Here is an 18,044-nt window from a genome sequence, read left to right as displayed (position 1 = left end):
GTTTTTGGAACAGAAGAATTTGTTCTATGCCATTTTCCACTGTGAAGTTCTAAATGAGTAACTGTGCCGTAAAGCTGGTAAGAAAATGCCTGTAGACTGTAGAAACAAAACTGTGATGAAAAATGAAAACAAATTGTTGAAAATTGTTTGTGAAAAATGTTTTCCATTTTCTGAACAGCTCTACAAATGATTGGAACTTTATTTATTGGAGTGAAATTTTTCCGTAAAAGGAAAACAAATTGGAAGGCAACCTTTATTCTGGCATTTCCCAACTTTTGAGTGCTCAACTTTGCAACCTTGATATACTTGTAACATAGTTTTGTGAGTGTAACATCTCTCTCTATATTTATATAAAGAATAGATAAATGCATGCAATACACTTTACACTATATATATTTCTGTTTTATTGACTGAGTGAGTGTAAACTTCTTGTTGCACAGATACTGTGCCAAAATGGATTGCTGCCACTCTTTTCTCAGGGAACTGCTTCAAAAACAACTGTCTAGTTCCTTGTCAGTAGCAACCATTAACCTCTTAATGTATAAACATAGAGACAGAGAGAGAGAGATTGAGACAGAGAGACCTATTATTCTATCAGTGGGAGTTTCTACACTGCACATCTGTTTCTCATTCAATAGTTTACTTCTACTCTGCATACTAAGCCTCAGTCCCCAGCCTGAATCAGATACCGATGTGCAGAATTATCACCTGGAAAAGATAGAAAGGTAACAGTTCTCATTCTATATGGCTATTGCCCAATGTGATTTCCAGAGGCACCCTCAGATAGCTTTGTAATTACTCCCTTCCTTTCATGCCCATACTGTGAAATTCACACCTAGATCTAGGTTTCAGAAACCTCAAAGTTTGGAGACGATCAGGTGCAAAGTTTTGATTTGTTCATTGAAAAGATAGGGTCTATTTGCAAATTCTGATATCTATCAATGTCTGCATGGTGCTTGAAACCAGGTTTTTGGTAGAGGTCCATATTTTCTTTCAGTCTTATAAAGTTCAAGTTCCAAAAGCTTGCTGGTATGTTAAAATATGTAATTGGGAAAACAAAAATACTTTCCAAGTTGGGACTTAACGGTGATTGCTTCTGGACATATCTCTGGTAATGTACTAAACAAAAAAATCTATATGATATAGGTCAATACATTTGACTGACATTGGCCCTTATTGTGGTTGATTTCCAGTTAGCTAAATTATATTGAGGTTACAGTCAAATGTTAAACTCTTATTGGTTTTCTATATTTTACATGGTAATTGGACCTTCACTGAAAATTGCATTGTTTTTACATCCACTTCCTACAAGCATTAGCTCAGGAAGTGATAAAGCTGACACAATTACCTGATAGCCTTTCCAGTGACTAATTCCACTGGTTTCCTGGTTGGCTATAAACAATAGATTAGGAAACAAGCCTCGTGACCAGGAAATCTAATTATTTTTATAGCTTTTCCTTAAAGCGGACTGGCCTAAAACAATGGGTTCAATAAAACACTTTTCAGCTCACAAGTACAACAGCCCTCATGCATGTTGTGTGAGCATATAAAGGTCTGGAGGAACACCCAAAAGGCAAATGCCAATCCACATCTTACCTGAACATACTGGACCAGATACAGTTTTCAATGGGTATGTCTACCCTACATCTAAGAGTGAGCCTCCCAGGCTAGGTCTGCAGACTCATGGTAGCGCAGCTTGCACCAGTGTGCTGAAAACAGCTGTTTTGACCTAGCAGCTCAGGCTGGAGCTCAGGCTCTGAATTCCTCCACCCAGCTCCCCCAGCTCCATCTGGAACATCTATAATGTACAACACAATTATGTGTAGGGAAAGATCAAGGGCCATTCAAAAAAAAAGTTAAACCCAGTATGTTTGCAAAACTGGACAGGAAGTCTTGAAACAACAAAAAAGCTTGTTGTTATTGTTGTTAGAGATGTCCAGTCTGTGGGTTGAAATCCTGCTACATTGAAGTCAATGGAAAAATTCTCATTGACTGTGCTATCTTAACGTATTTCAGCATCTCCACTTAGTCACCTGTAGTCCTGACAAGTGAGAAAAAAACGGGGCTGTGGAGAAGTTAACCCAATGTTTCTGAAGATAAAAAAAAATCAGTTTTTGGGAAGTGTGAAGGTTATATCTGAACTAGTCATCATTAAGAATTTTTAATATATATTTTACAAGAGTTCAAATGCTATATCCTATAGATAGATAATGGTCACGGAAATAGAATAGATTTTTAAAAACATCTGAAAACACAATTATTTTTCAGAATGGTTTTGAGTGTCATATACTATAGGATCCTTCCCAGTTTTTCTATTGCTGCTGCATCATTTGGCTTTTCTTTCCTTTTATTTTATGCTTTGTTTACTTTTAAATTTCTGTGAGCTGCCTGAGTATATCAGCAGAAGGAAGGTAGAGCCACTTTTTAAATGGGGCCAAATCCTTATTATCTGCACCCACTGAAGTCAATGACAAATATCCTATTCACTTCAACCGGAGCAGGATTGGAGATACAGGTGGTATTATTCAGTGGAGTTACTTGTGTGAAAAAGATGACCAGAATTTGTTCCATAGAGTATGTACCGTTCTTCAGGATCCCATAGGATTTAAATGTAACTTATCGTCCAAATGGCCTAGGAGAAAACAATGAAAGGAAATAGAGGATGAAAGAAATGAAAGCAAAGATAAAGCAGGAGACTGAGAGCTTTGAGTGTTCTAAGTTAACCTCACAGTGTCCAAGTTTCCCCAGCTGTAAATTTGGGGTAACAATAACTGCTGCACAAAGGTGTTCTGAGGCTGAAACTCCGTAATGTTTGTGAAGTGCTTTGACTTCCATAGATTAGAGAGTCTATATAACTGTAAAGCCTTAACTCTGCAATTGGATTGTCTCTGCACCAGTGACAATAGGTGAATTATTTGTCTAAACAGACAAGAAGTTTCTTTTTGTCTTTTCTTTTTCTTTCTCTTTTTTAATGCAGTCCCCCTAGTCTGAAATTTTCAGATTGTTGTTGCTGGCAGTTTCACAGCTCTATTGGAATTAAAGGTGATCTACTGTAGGGAGAAGATGCAGGAACCAGCACATGTAAAAATCCCCCTTCCTACCTTAAAGAAAGAAAACAAAAACGATTATGTCAGTTATGTTTTTCTGGCACTAAAATTGGCCACAAGGAAAAACTGTGATCTAAGCGCCCCTTTACCTAATCCTTCTCGCTCTCTGCAGCTGACAGCATTGTATAACCCACAGTAATATAACAAATGGGCCACAGGCAGGAGCGATAATGAAGAAGTGAGGTTTCCAGCCAAATTTAGACAGAAACACATTTTTCCCCACAGAACTTGGCCCCTTGGAGCAAGATTTTATTTTCTCCCGGTAAGGAGCACTCCATCTATCCATTTACTTATGTTGTTAATGTTTGAGGCTTAGTCTATATCTGAGATTGCTGTGTTATATATAAAATACTCTTTGCCTTGAGGCGGTAATATATATGGATGTATATATATTATATACACATACCCATATATATTACCGCCTCAAGACAAACAATCTTGTAAATGAAAGAACCAAATGTATGTCATTAAGAGTTAATCAATCGAAGAGGTGAATGAAATAATTCTGTTTTTCTCATGCACTAAATCTACAACATAGTGGCATTCCTTGCCCATTTGGGTCGTATATTAATATTTATTATATAAATGCCTACAATGTACTTGGCAAGTTCCAAAATATATCCAGTCCTTGTCCTGGACAGTGTAGGTTCTAACACAATGAATTGGAGAAAACTGGATGCATAGGGAGGGACTTGCTCTGCACATTTAAAATGTTTTGATCACTGATTATTGTCACTGTAGAAGTAAGTCTCTAGGAGATACTTGAATTGGAAAAAACTAGGATGAATCAGGGTGGGGAGAGGGTATCACGCTTCATGGCCTGGGGTGGAAAAGGCATAGCAGGAGGTGGGATTATTATTATTTTTATTTGTATGTCAGTACTGTAGGAGGTTATGATCATCCCTCTCCAACAGTCTCAGTCTCAGTCTCATGCCCCCTCTCACTTGTGCCCCTGTCAAGGTAACAGTTTCTGGGGAATTAGCAGTCTCTGAGGCCCTGACTTTCTAGGCAGGGCCAAGCAGTCTGTAGTGTGGAGCCTTGGCTCCAGGCAGGGCAAGGCATAAACATTCTAGGGGCTCAAGCCCTCAGGCAGGGCAGAGTACCAAATAGTCTTTTGCCTGATGTCCTAGCTCAGACAGATTGCAGACAAACACCTCCTGGCCTAAAGTGGGGATGCTGCTGCCCCAGGGGTGGGGTGGCAGAGGGTAGGGGGAGCCAGGCCCACCCTACTCCACCAGGTCCCAGCCCTGGACCCTAACAGTGGCAGATGGTTCCGCCACTGGGTCAGCAGGGATCTAGCCAAAACACACTGACCTGGGTTCAGGCCACAACACAAAAAGCTATTATCTGGTTTCCCTGGGCTACTTCCTAAACAACCCCCACTGTGTACCTGTGTCTTGGGGTCATCCTCTGCCTCCCCTGTGTACATGGCTAACAGCAGTCCCAGTAGTTCCTCAGCATCCATGGTGGCAAACAGCTTAGGCAGCTCCAAGGCACTGCACTTGGAACTCTTTGGTCTCCAGCCCCAGCAGTGGGCAGGAGGTATCTGTGTCCTCTGGCAACTCCAGCCCAACTGAGCTCTGGGCCTACTTTTTATACTTCCTGTCCTTCTCCACTCTGCTTCTGGCGGGGCAGGCATGGGTATCCTGGCTCTGCCCACCAGCAGGTCGGCAGGGGTTCCTCCCTGTCAGTCTTATAGAAAGGCCATGTTCCTTCACGCAGATACCATCCAGATTGCCCAAGTGAAATTGGGGCCCCATTGTGGTAGGCACTATTCATGCACTTGTTAAGAGACAAACTTGCCCCTAAGAGTTTACTCTCTCAATAAATAAGTAAATCTAAACAGAAAAGGTTGTGAGAGGAAACAGAGGCATGGAGAGATCAAGTAACTTTCCGAGGGTCAAATATCAGGACAGTAGCAGAGCAAGGACTTAGGTCTTCTGAGTCCAGTCCAGTGATCAATCCACTAGACCAGTTGTAGACATACGGAATAGCACGGAAGAAACCATGGAGATGAACAAGAGAGAAGAAAGGAATGAAATGATGTGGCTTGAAGCATCAGAATAGCAAAGATGGTCACAATCAGAAACAAGAACAGAGGTATTGGCTGGGAACAGTTGTGCAGAACTTTGACAAGAAGAATGAGAAGCTTGATGCAGAAGCCACTGGAGGGATTTGTAAAGGATCAGGACAAAGCTAGAGGTGAGGAAGATGATATTCATTGCCACCTTCTTGATGGCCTGGAAAGGGAAGTAGTGAATCAGGGATTATAAAATTGAAGAGGGGGGATGTATTTCCTGCCTCTACTCAGGTCTAGAGATATAAAAATGGCAAAAAGACTTATAAACCTTATCTTAGCTTGTTTGAACCTGAAGAAAGGTTCAGATCAAGTCTCGGCAAAGATTTAAGTTGCATGCTATTTATTTTGAGCTCATTCCTAGTACTGTTTTGAAACAAAAACAATGAGAAACCCTCCTCACTATAATTCCCAGGACTGGGCCGGACAGAGGTCTGTGCCTGGGAGCAAGAACAAAGCATTTAAATGTTCAGCGTTGCTGCCCGCATACTAAATTAATTAAGGGTCCGGGCTATGTTACTTGTACTTGGTTTTTTTCATATTTTATCTTAGCCTGAATTTGAAGTGCCTTCTGGTTATCCTTCTTATCCTGTGAAACATTTGTACAGTATTTTTCCAAACCAACTATTACAATGTCTGTTCAGTTGTGAGACAATTTAGGTCATGAGAGGTGCAGAGATACCTTATCTACATGAGAAAGGGCTGAATTTGCCCCTGGTGATAACCTCAATGATTTAATTTGCAACCTCATTTTCAATGTAGAAAAGACAAAGCTTATTTTTAAAAATCATTGGAATCTTGGAGGGGACATGTGGCCTAGTGGTCACACTGCAGTCGGTGACTGGCAGGCTGATTGTGTGGGGGGACCCCCCAGTTTCCAGGCCTCACCGATAGGTAAGGGTGAGGGATGTTATTCTCCTTTCTGGGTATTCCAGGGGTAGGGCCTCCCTTCTCTCTTTTCAAGGTAGCTATGCCAGAGACAAGGCCTGCTGCTATTTTGCTGTGCGCTACTGGAGCTGTGGGCTGCAGGTCTGTCTTCTTCCAGCTCTGCTGCCCCAATGAGCAGCTCCTCTCTCTTTTAGGTGCTCCACCTGAATGAGCATTTGTTGCAGGTGTGTGGGGTCAATGCTGGCTAGACCCAGAATGAGCCCTTAACCCCTGGTTTCCCAGTGTGGGGTTTATACACTCCATCACAGGCCCTCTAAGTGCTTGAGTTGCTTTTGGAAATTGGACTTAGGTTCCTAAATCACATAGTCACTTTTCAAAATGTTGCCCTAGGTGAATGACTTTTTTCTCCAGATAATAAAAATAACTACACAATTTTGCAAGCAATAGCAGCACAGACATGAAGCAGATATATGGTTTTAAAAATATCATCTCAGGTTCTACAGACTTGTGAATAAAACCAGAAGCAACGTTACAGATCCTTAGTACCACATGATGCAATTAAAAGGGCTCAGAATCACTTACCAACAGGAAAATGGAAGGAGAACAATAGGTTTTGAGGACACATGTCCACATGACTTAATGTGGTTCACATCCCAGAGCCCAGTGTCAAGTCATTCAGATACAATAGTAATAGATTAAATTAGATCAGTTAAAAATCTAGATCTGTTTGTACACATCCAAATATGCAAACCCAGATTTGAATGTTGCATTTTTAATCTCATCTAGCAAATATAGATATATAATCCCTTCATGTCATATAAATATGCTATAGTTTCCAGAAATAAGTGAACAATTCACTATAACATGAATGTTATCATGAATTATGGCATATCCAATTACATCAAGAGCTTGCGTCCAAAGATATTTCAATGGGCAAATGTGCATAAGACGAAACTCAGAACAAAAACAAATGAAGGAACATTTAAAAAATTAATAAAACCTCAACTCACAGAATATGATTAACAGGAGGAAATTATTAAACCATGAATTTCTAATACCCATGAATGAAGAACTCACTCTAAGTCTTTTCTTTTTCTGGCATGAGCTACAAAAGTTTGAGATGCATAAAACTGCATTGAGATGATTAGGAATTGTCTGGGTTGTGCTTGTCAGATAATCGTTTGGAAAAAAAAAATTCTCAGAAGCTAAACATGGGCCAAACCAAAATTCTAGATCCAAACATCCACAGAGAATAGTCTGAAATCTGAACTCCAGATGCAGATAGCCAGCTCTGAAATTTGTGGCTTCAGTCCATTTAAACAATGAAAAGTATCTTCTCTGTCAAAAAGATATTGACCTTTGCTTGGCCTTCATGAGGCCTGAGCGTGTAGAAATTTGGATATTGATTAAATGATGTTGCCGTGGAACAATTCAGAAGAGGAACTTGGTATCTCAGGAGCCTCCTCAAAATCTATACTCTGGGAAGTACAACTTCTCACACATTCTCAATCCCCATTCTCAAATGGTTTCACTGGCTTCCCATGCATTTCAAGACCTTTACAAAATTGCCCATTGTGGATCTGATCCAAAGCCCACTGAAGTCAATGGAAAGATTTCCATTGCATTCAAAGAGCTTTATATCAAGACCTTTGTTTTTTAAACCTCTTTATGAATTTGCCCTTATTTCTCTCACTCTCTTACACCTTTCACCACTTAGCTAGCATTGGCCTCCTTCCTCACCTCTCAATCTGACCGCTATTGATGGGAGTCTTTTCCGCGTCAGCCTTCCTGTGTCACTCCTGATCTTATTGACTTTCCATCTCTTTTTAAACCATTACTCACTTTTTAAAATCAGCCACTCTAGATTGTTCATATTTTACCCGGCAGAAACCACACAGTATATGAGATATCTCCAGGACTTTTGCCTGCACCACAGATTTAGAATAAGAAATAACTATGTTAATACTAGTGCCATTTTGGCAGCTGTTAGTTTTCAAGTCGTGGCCATTAGTCCACTTTTTAATAGTGTCAAATAATGTATTCCCCACACACTCACTTTTTCTGTACTTCTTAAATTTAGTTTTTAACTCTGTAATGGTAATTAATTCAGCTATGCATATTTCAGTTATGAAGGGCAAATCACCCATTAATTAGATTTGGATAATATTCAGAGCTGATTCAGACATTTTAAGGCCAGAATGGATCACAAAATCATCTAATCTGACCTCCTGTATAATCAAACCATAGAACTTTGGACAGCTACCCCTGATTTGGGCCCACTACATTGTTTTTGACTAACGCATATCTTCTAGAAAGGCATCCAGTCTTGATCTGAAAACATCGAGGTGGAGAATCCACCACTTCCTTCGGTAGTTTATTCTAGTGTTTAATAACTCTCACTATTAAGGTACATATTTTATTTCTAATTTGAATTTATCTGGCTTTAACTTCCAGCAGTTGGTTCTTATTATGCCTTTCTTTGCTAGATTAAAGAGTCCTTTAGTACCTGGTATTTTCTCCCCATGAAGTTGCTTCTAGACTATAATGAAACCAGCTCTCAATCTTCTTCTTCTTCTTTTTTTTTTTTTTTTTTTTTTTATGAACTAAATAGATTAAAATCTTTAAGTCTCTTGCTAAAAGGCCATTTCTCCATCCTTCAAATAATATTTATGGCTCTTCTCTGTATTTGGACACAAATAGAACTCTAAATGCAGGCCAGGTATGCTATGATAGCCATAGACCTTTGCAAACCTACATGAAACTTCAGATTCATTATGAAAGATCCAATACTAGGCTAGTTTTGAGGTTTTGTTATAAAAGTTTCACATAGTTCTATCCATAGCTCTTATGTAAGCTTGAAAGAAACTAGGACTCTTCTGTGTCTTTTGAGGAATGATTTAAGAGCCAGGTGGCAGCAGCTCTGCCCATTTCCCCCATTTCCTTCCTCCTTCTTGCCCTTACCTTGCACTCAATCCAGTTCCCTCATCTGCATTGCTACAGTGTAAGGCACCATGTACCATAGCTGCCCATGCACAGGGATACAGATTTCCTCCATACAATCCCTTCATCACTTATCTTCTTCCCTTCTTCTGCCGCATTTAGTTCACTGGAAAAGTCCGGCATATATTTTGTACTATCCCATTTGTCCTTTGTTTGGTTTTCATTCATGTATTGCCTGAGGACTGGTTACAGTTGCCAAAAACAATTGTAAATGTGTTTTTAAAAGAGAGAGAGAGAGAAGGGATATTTGCAAAATGTTGCTGTTGGTTAAGTCCTCTTTATTCATTTAGCATTCATAGTAATACCACAGATTCTTAGGCTACTGTATTTTGATTGTCACAGGGAGTTTAAAGAGGCATTGATCTAGTCTGAAAAGAAATGCATAGGAAATAATAATTTAAATACTTCATTCATGTCTGTGTGTGCTTTTGGTGAATTCTATTTTTTTACAATAACTTTCTCAAATCTTTGTGTATTTTAAAATACAGTAGAAAAACTCAAAGAGGGGAGGAGGAGGAAACAAAGTCAGAGAGATGTAGAAAAAAATATTATTGACAAATGTTTCCGCTATCATAAGGAGGAATTGCTCCTTCCAGGGATATAAGTTCCAGCTTTGACCTGTGCTGGTTTCCCTCCCTGTCTTCAGACTTGGAAGACTCAGATCAGGTGATTGGGAGCCAGGTGGGTGGGAGATACAAGAGGCAGCCTGTTCTTGGCAGGAGTTAGAGTTTCTTTTGTATGTTTGGTCTGGGGAAGGACTGATGGTGCTGGGAGACAAGGATACTAAGCTATGAAGATGGGGAAACTTGAGGGGAAGGTGAAAGACTTTGGGGACTGATTGTCTTGATGGCAATGTCCCCTCAAGGGATTCATGTCTGAGGTGAAGTTTCTAGTATTAATATTTGAATTATAGTCCAACTTGTAAACAGAAAATTCTCCCATCCTGAGACCCATCAGGGGAGATTTTGTTTTGAACTTTAAAATGTGGTGTGTGTGAGAGAGATTAGAGGGAAACTGAGGCACTGTGGAACCAGACGTCAGAGGAATAAACCACACTTTCACATCTACTGTGAGCTGCACTTTGCAGAGCTGTACTGTATATCCTACACTTATTCACTGAGCCAGCTGAGCTTCAACTGACATCAATGTAATCTTCTGGTGTAGTCTAAGTGCAGTTTATCCAACAGAAATAGGAGTGCAGGTGGATGAGGAGAAATTTGCCCTGAAAAAGGAAAATATTTGTGTATCACTTTTGATGTATGAAACTATGATATTTTTTGATTTCCATGAAAATACCTTTTACTATTCAAAGAACTCTGTGCTTAGAGACAACAGCCATTATCTTCTTGCAATTTCTTCAGTCTGTTTCAGAAGAGTAGTAATGTGGGGGGAGACACTTGTGCATGTGTGTTTGAATGATATTGATAACCAGTACCGTCACGAGTGTAATTTGTGAGGTTGAATGTAAAAAAAGCTGAAAATGGGAGCTCTATTTTCCATGCACTGTGCAGCAGTGATCAGTGTTTGTTTTTTGTGCATGTTCTCTATAGTTTATGCACAGAGATGCCGTCTTCCTGGAGGAGCTGCCTCTTTGTTACCCCACATAGCTGTTATTCCCACCTTAGGTGATCATCCATCATATACCAACTGCCACAGAACCTTTGGACTCCAACATTCCATCTGGTTCCCACAGAGTCCAGTGTTGCAGGCCTGGTGATATTCTGAACTAAAGGAGTTCTCTGCCATGCACATAGCTGCTTCCATTGCTTCACAATGACATCAGAGTGACACATACAGTAATGTCCCTGCAATCTTCTTATATAGATGATACTACTATTAGTGCTGCCTATCTGAAGAATGGGTCCATTCAGTTATACTGAAAGACACATTTTATTTTTCAATTAATTAAATAGAAAAATTACACTTGTGTGTGTGTGAAAGTGATGTACATTTTTATTATTTTGTATTTAAGGATTTGTTGAGACGACTGGGTATCATAAGGAGTGTGAACCATTTAGAAAAGCTACAGAAAAGTATCCTCATAATATATGAGATACTGTAGCTCTTATGTTGTGAAAGAACATGTCTACCTCTATTTCCTCACAGCTGCAAAAGATTTGCAACTGTTTTCCCTAGCAAAATTGAGGCAATTAGGTGCTCTATGTTTCATACCTCACACATTATTACCACCAATTTACTGAAGCTAATATATTCATATGTACTTCAATTCTTGCACCCAGCTGTACTTAGTTTTTTCCAATTTGCAGGTATGACAATATCCATCCCTTTCTTGAAAGTAAACGTCACTTTACTTTTATGTCTCCTTCCCTCGAGCTCACAGAAACAAAATATCCTGAGTGTGATTTGTATGCCATTTCACCCACCCATTTTTTACTGGTATAAGTAACTTATATATAGTTTTCTCTTTGGCTTCTGAGTGGTACCAGCTGGAGTGAGCACATAACTCATGCTTAGTTAGATTAATTGCCAGAGGAAGTGTCAAGGGGTTAGAACGCGTGCCTGACAGTCCAGACTCATAGGTTCTGTAGCTGATTCTGTCAATGACTTGCTATGTGACCTCAGGCAAGTCATTTTCAGTATACCCATCTCATAAACAGGTCTTGTAATATATACCAACTTCACATGGGTGTTTTGAGGCTTAATGTCTATAAAAGATCTGAGATCTTTGGAGGAAAGGTGTTCTGGAAGTGCAAAATATTACTGTTGTTATTAGTCCATAAAGGTTTCAAGATGCCCTTCTTAACCTTCAAATTTTGGGTCAAGCTAGGTCAGCAGTCAGGTCACTCGTTAATCAATGTTTAGGATGGCACAGTGTATGGTGTCAAAGGCAGTCGAGAGATCAAGAAGATGAGAATGGAGCAGAGCCCCTGAGATTTGACCAAGAAGAAGTCATTCAAGGCTTTCATAAGATCAGTTTAATCAGACTTGGAGGGTGGAAGCTAGTTTGGCAATGTCTAAGATCGAGGTGGAGAGCAACTTAAGGTAGTTGTTGTAGACAAATGGGTTGTGTCAGGCAGATGGTTTAAATTTTCTAATCCACAGTCCCTCCACCTACAAAAGAGGGCTGCTAATGCCTACCCACCTCCAAGACCTTATATGACCTTGTAGAGCCAAGTATTACATTCAGTTGTTTCTGGGAAGCTCGATAATATCTGATGCCGGCTAACTTACCTCACTGGTACTTTGCCTTAGCTGTTGCCAGGAGATAATGCAAAGGAAACTGTTATTGTTTAAATCAGACTTGCTTGTTTCTTTGTTGCTTTAATTTGTTCATTGGCTATTGCAGACAGCATTATTAAATTGCTCTGTGTCTTTAGTAAAGGACCTTGAGATGTCTTAGCCTAATGAAGCACTTTATACATTGAAACTGTTTTGATTTCTATATTTTGCAGTGCCCATAATGTAATAATGCATCCCTGAGCTAAATCTCCTCTTCAGTGTTTCACCTTGAACACTAATCTACTTGAATTACATACTGAGAACTAGTTGACATTCTCTGGGTTTTCAACCCATCATTTAATAAGAAGGAACAGATTTCAATCAAATTTTCTACCATAATTATTTCAATGAACACCAGCATGAACATGATGGGTGACAGTAATCTATGTCATGGTGTCATGAATGGTGGTGCACATATAGTAATGCTGACCTCACAAAGCCCTTTAACAGTTCTTCCTAAGGACAGTAATAGAGACACTCTTCCTTCGTCCAAAGATGTGGTAAGTCCTTGGAAAAGCGGCCAATACATTTTGACATTGACAGCCTATTCTGTGACTGCATTGAATCACTTTCTTTTTGTTTTGTTTGCTTTTGCTATACAATAGACAGTCGTCAAAGAAATACCTGTATGCATCTAAAGCATGCAGGTGGAAATTAATGTCTGCACATATCTTTGGGGGCTACTTGATACAGCAATATAGAGAATTTATGTAAACATAAAAATGATAAGTTTTAGTGTTCTTCCATGGCAATGAGACCAGGGCTGCCTAGCAATGAGATGTTAAAGATGAAGTTTTGTTTTACATAGTCACTTCTTCAGTAGTGACTCAATCTCATGGTTTTAAAGTACATAGAATAAATTTAATGTTTGTGAAAGGAGCTGAATTGACAGCTCTCATAGTTGAAGTCCTTTATCCACAGACAGGCTACCGAAGAAATGCAGGCTTTCATCTTACACAGTGCCCTCTGTCTCAAACCTGGTCTATAGGTACTCCCTCTTTGAGTGTAAATGTACCGCTGGATTCTTGTCCATTGGCCTCTCTTCTGTGACTATCAAGAGTGCCTAATTAGTGCCACTTGAGTGGTAGATTTATTTCTTTTGTGTGCACTTGTCCACTCTAAACTGTTGTGAGACTTTTAAACTCAATTCATATTTGGTTCTTTCTTCCTTGTACATCTTCCTTGTATGTACTTTTGCTTCATTCAGAACTACAGCTGGAGGAAAAAATAGAATTTTGAAACTCTGATAAAAACAGGGGCTTTTTTTTTTTTTTGGCTAGTTCTACTTGGAACTTAGTTAACTACTCTACTGATGATGCAAGAGCCAAAGTAGAATCTAGCTCACACTCCAGAGGCTGTGTTGCCACTGCGTGGGCCAAGAGTCATCATAAGTGTTAAACATATTTTTAGCATTCCAATAAGAAAGTATGATTCTGAATACAATAATGGAGTAGATCAATAGAGGAAGAAGATTCTAATTTTGCAGTCATTTCTTTTACCGTAATTACAATTTAAATAAGTGAGTTTTATGGCAAAACTAGAAAGGGCTGCTGTTAACCTTAAAATCATAGCTACTATATTTCTATTATTAAAATATGTGTGTAGTACAGCTGGAGTGATTTATTTTGATGGAAGGGAACAGGATTAGTGTCATCAGTGAATGACTAGAGTTGTAATTTTTATTCACTGGGGCTGACCTGTAGTATAATGTAATAATAAATGCATGATACCTTAGCTTACCAATTCAGTTTGCCTGTGGAAATAAATGCTCCTTCTGGCCCTGAACTGGAACAATGCTGGCAGGCTTTCTGTCTCCACCTGATGTTGTTGTTGTTGTGGAGTGAATGCAACAGAAGCAGAAGTTGGCACTTGAACTCGGTGAACTAGTTGTGAAGGAATTTGAAGGACACATTTCAAGATATGGTTTCCTAGTCCTTTATGAGATTTTTTTTTAACTCCTTCCTAAACAGAAATTTGGTTTAAAGAAAAAGTGATATCTGAAGGGATTGGCCCTAATTAGCCTGCATATATTATAGGAGAGACAAGGTGGGTGAAGTAATATCTTTTATTCAACCAACTTTTGTTGGTGAAAGAGACAAGCTGATGAGCTACACAGAGCTCCTGTTCAGGTCCTATATTATTAAAATAAAATCATGCTCGTTTGGTGAGCTGACACAAATAGCTCCACACCACAGAAACCACTTGGTGGGAGGGGAATTGTGGGCAAAGACACTACATGAGGGAAGGCAAGGGGATGGAGTCACTTTGTCCACAATTGGGTGGATGAAGTGGCCCTAACACCCAGTGTATGGAGCCCAGCATGACTGGTCTTGCTGTTTGAATTAAAAAGTTGGGTAATGTGCATGGAATCTGTGACTTGCCCCAGGATGGAGGTGTTGAAACTTACACTGCCATACGCTCCACCTGCTATATGGGCTACATATGGGCTACATGGGCTTTTTGTGGATGAAGTGTATTTTACCCTATACCACTAATGCTATTGCAGTGGTTCTTAACCTTTCCAAACTACTGTACCCCTGAAGCCTGAGTCCCACCCCCACGGGGCTGAGGCATGTAACTTAGTTTCATGGCGCCCCTGTGGCTCCAGGCAATTGCCTTTCTTGCCATCCCCAATACCAGATCTGCACTTGCGACCCCTCTAAACCCCCAGGTTAAGAAACACTGTGCTATTGTCTTCTCAACACCCCAATGCAAGGCCTTCTACATTAAGAATTTGCCCTGATTCTAGCCATCAGTGTAGCTGCTTCATTTCACACCTCAAGTTTAGACAAAAAGAATGCTGTGGCTTCAAGCAGGGGAAAGCTCCATTGGTGCACGTTACAAATGGTCATGCCTATATAGCTGAGACTTGCATTGGTGCAGTTACAGTGGTAAAGGGCGACATATAGCTGAAATTAGAGTTAATTCCATATGTAAACGTGCCCTAAGGAGAATTGGTCCAGTAATATCAGATCAATCTTCCACATGACCACCCACAAAGTGGCTAACGGCGATAAGAAGAGGCCAGTAAAGCCAAGGAAGAGGGAAAGGGAGAGTTGTGAGGGGGAAACTACCCTTCTACACTAGGGAAAGAAAGAAAGAAAGAAAGAAAGAAAGAAAGAAAGAAAGAAAGAAAGAAAGAAAGAAAGAAAGTGTTCTTTCTCTGCTGATATCAGGTAAGGAGCAACTGCACTGTCCCTTCTGCCCTGGCTCCCTTTAATGTTAATCCTGGCATCTACACACACTAGACCCAGGCTTTCATTTCTCCCAGGGACTACAGTGGAAGATTTTCATGGGAAAGAATATGGAAAGGCTGCAAAATGAATTAATAACAGAGCCCATCATTTACAAAAAATTCCAAATGAATAATTATGATAGAAAAGAACAATATTAAAAAAAAAAGAAACAAACCAACAAAAGTGACTAGAAAATGAGCCACCGTCTCCTTTATGGTTGGAGTGTATAAAACAAAGGCTGCAGTATGACAACCCCAACAATTGCAAAATCACAAGTCAAGATCTTTAGAGTCATGAGTTTGGCTTAACATTCATTGTATAGGCTTTTTTTTTTTAATTTGCCTTCCCGTTTCTGAGCTTTGAGAGGTCACTTCATCTTCTCAGGCTTTCCTCCACAACCATGAGGACTGTATTTGGGGGGGGTGGGGGGGAAGAAAAGAAAGAAAGAAAACTAAGATTCTCTTGATTTCTGTAGCTGAGGCTTGAAATAAAATACCAAATGTCATGAGATTCATGATAAAACTGTAAGAGTTGGCAACACTACTTTAGGTATACCTTTTGAATTTCCAAGCCCCTTGGTATGCTCCAAAAACAATTACAACTGGAAAACATTTCCATGATTTATTCTTTTCACTGTCACAGACCACACTAAGCTAGTGTCACCACTGTGTTTTTAGGATCATACCAGCAAAATGTCCAAATCAGTTCAGAATTACCAGAAGCACGTGCACTTTGACAAGCACGCCTGTCTTTACTGATCACAACTTGTCACTATATATCCAAGAACTTATTGAAATATTTTAAGTACATGTATGCATTTTAGTTCTCAATAAATAGACTGTGAACTTTCATCTGTGCCCAGAGAAAAGATTTAACTGGCAGATTAAACAATCTTGATGCAGACTGAAATATCAGTGATTGATTAAGCTGTTGGAAGTCACAGTCTGGATGCTGCCTTTCAAGCTAACAGAAACTAGATCTATTATCTAAGAATAAAACGCTTAAAGGAAGGCAAATCAATTTATTCATTAGGATTTGCAGTATATTTGTTAAGATGAAATACAATGACATCCTAACAGGAGACAAGATGCTGACCTCCCATATGGTGGCATTGCAGTGTGTAAAATATGAAATCTGTCAAACTTGGGTCTGCTGCTACACTGTTGTCAAAGGGACAAGGTCAAACATTTCCCTTGATGACATCACAGCAAGGGGGAATTAGTACGTATCCCATCATTTTAACAAAATATGAGCTCCTTAGTTTGTGTGTATATGCATCAACACCCTCAAAAGCTCAAGCCAACTTCAGGAGTGTTAACTTCATGCAGGTATAAATCACAGGAAATGTTTGCACAAACTTGAGATAGGCCTGAGATGCAAAGTCTGAATCCAGAAATGGATCTCAGTTTTCTCACAGTCTGGGGGTACACAGAACATGAGTTTTGGATTAACCTGTTATAGGGACGGGACTGGTATGTTGTGCATGCACAAAGATTAACTGTGCACTTTCATCCCAAATATGTTTTTTTATTTTAGATTAAAGGAAGTCCCACAAAGAAAGAACACAAAAGATCACCCTGAGAGAGAGAGAGAGAACAGTACATGTGTCTCATCTGTAACATGCTGCATCAGCTTCACTCACAAAATGCCTCTGCAGATGTATAGAGTCTTTAAATTAAAGGTGCTGTACCCAGAAAACAAAATCAAAACAGTGGCATTGCTACATATATCAGAGGGTACAATTGCATTTTGGATCCAAATCCAACTCCTCTAAGTTTTAAGCATGTTCATATCAAGGGATTTAGCTTGGTCCTTCTCTTGCATAAATACCTACAAAGTGAAACTATGGAGTGGTACATAGTTGTCTTTAAAAGTATTTGAAATCTCATATAAATGAAAGATTGCAAATATTTTCTCCAACTTGGTATGCATCTCAGGATCATATCTGTATGGCTTATTGTCTGTTTTATGAGTCACATTGTATCGTGCCTCTAATAAAATGGAGATTTATTTTTCTATGTTACCAGAATAAGAGTCATTTGTTTTGCGGGGGCCCCATTATGAGGAACAAAAAGTGGTAGCCAAGACTCAGGAGATTAAATAAGGAGATAAATCTGATCAGTTAATCCATAGGAAAATTATCCATTCTGAGTTCTTGTCAGACTGGTTTTGGGTGGGGGTTGTTTAGGTTTTTTTTTTGGGGGGGGTATGTTTTTGTTTTTTAATGACTGGAGAATTAAACCAAAATTGTCTTGTCTTCTAGCAAAACCCCAAAATTGTAATGACATATATTAAAATATACTAAGGAAGTTAATATATTAAATACACTGTATACCTTTTGGAGACCTCTAAATGGAGTGGATCTCATGTTGAACTTAGTCGTAATATAACTGGAGGATTTGTTCCACTTTGTAGTAGAACTCGAATTCATGATCTTTCCTATGGTCCTAGTTCAGCAAGGTGCTTAAGCATTTGCCTTTCTTCAAGCATGTCAAT

The 18,044-nt window shown here is 39.4% G+C and overlaps 1 long non-coding RNA gene across 1 annotated transcript in view; it reads left to right on the top strand.

Moving 5' to 3' along the window:
* The window catches only part of LOC137142492 (uncharacterized), a 34,868-nt gene extending 17,372 nt beyond the window's left edge, over positions 1-17,496 (top strand). Inside the window, exon 3 of the long non-coding RNA XR_010916947.1 lies at positions 17,085-17,496. This is a non-coding gene — a long non-coding RNA (uncharacterized lncRNA). The remainder of the gene's footprint in view (positions 1-17,084) is intronic.
* Positions 17,497-18,044: the final 548 nt, after the last annotated feature.

This window comes from Emydura macquarii, unplaced genomic scaffold, assembly GCF_026122565.2.
Source record: "Emydura macquarii macquarii isolate MOO-44397 ecotype Brisbane River unplaced genomic scaffold, CSIRO-AGI_Emac_v2 contig_374, whole genome shotgun sequence".
Taxonomy (NCBI): domain Eukaryota; kingdom Metazoa; phylum Chordata; order Testudines; family Chelidae; genus Emydura; species Emydura macquarii.
The sequence above is the reverse complement of the archived record's forward strand: the minus strand, read 5'-3'. Positions and strand labels throughout refer to the sequence as shown.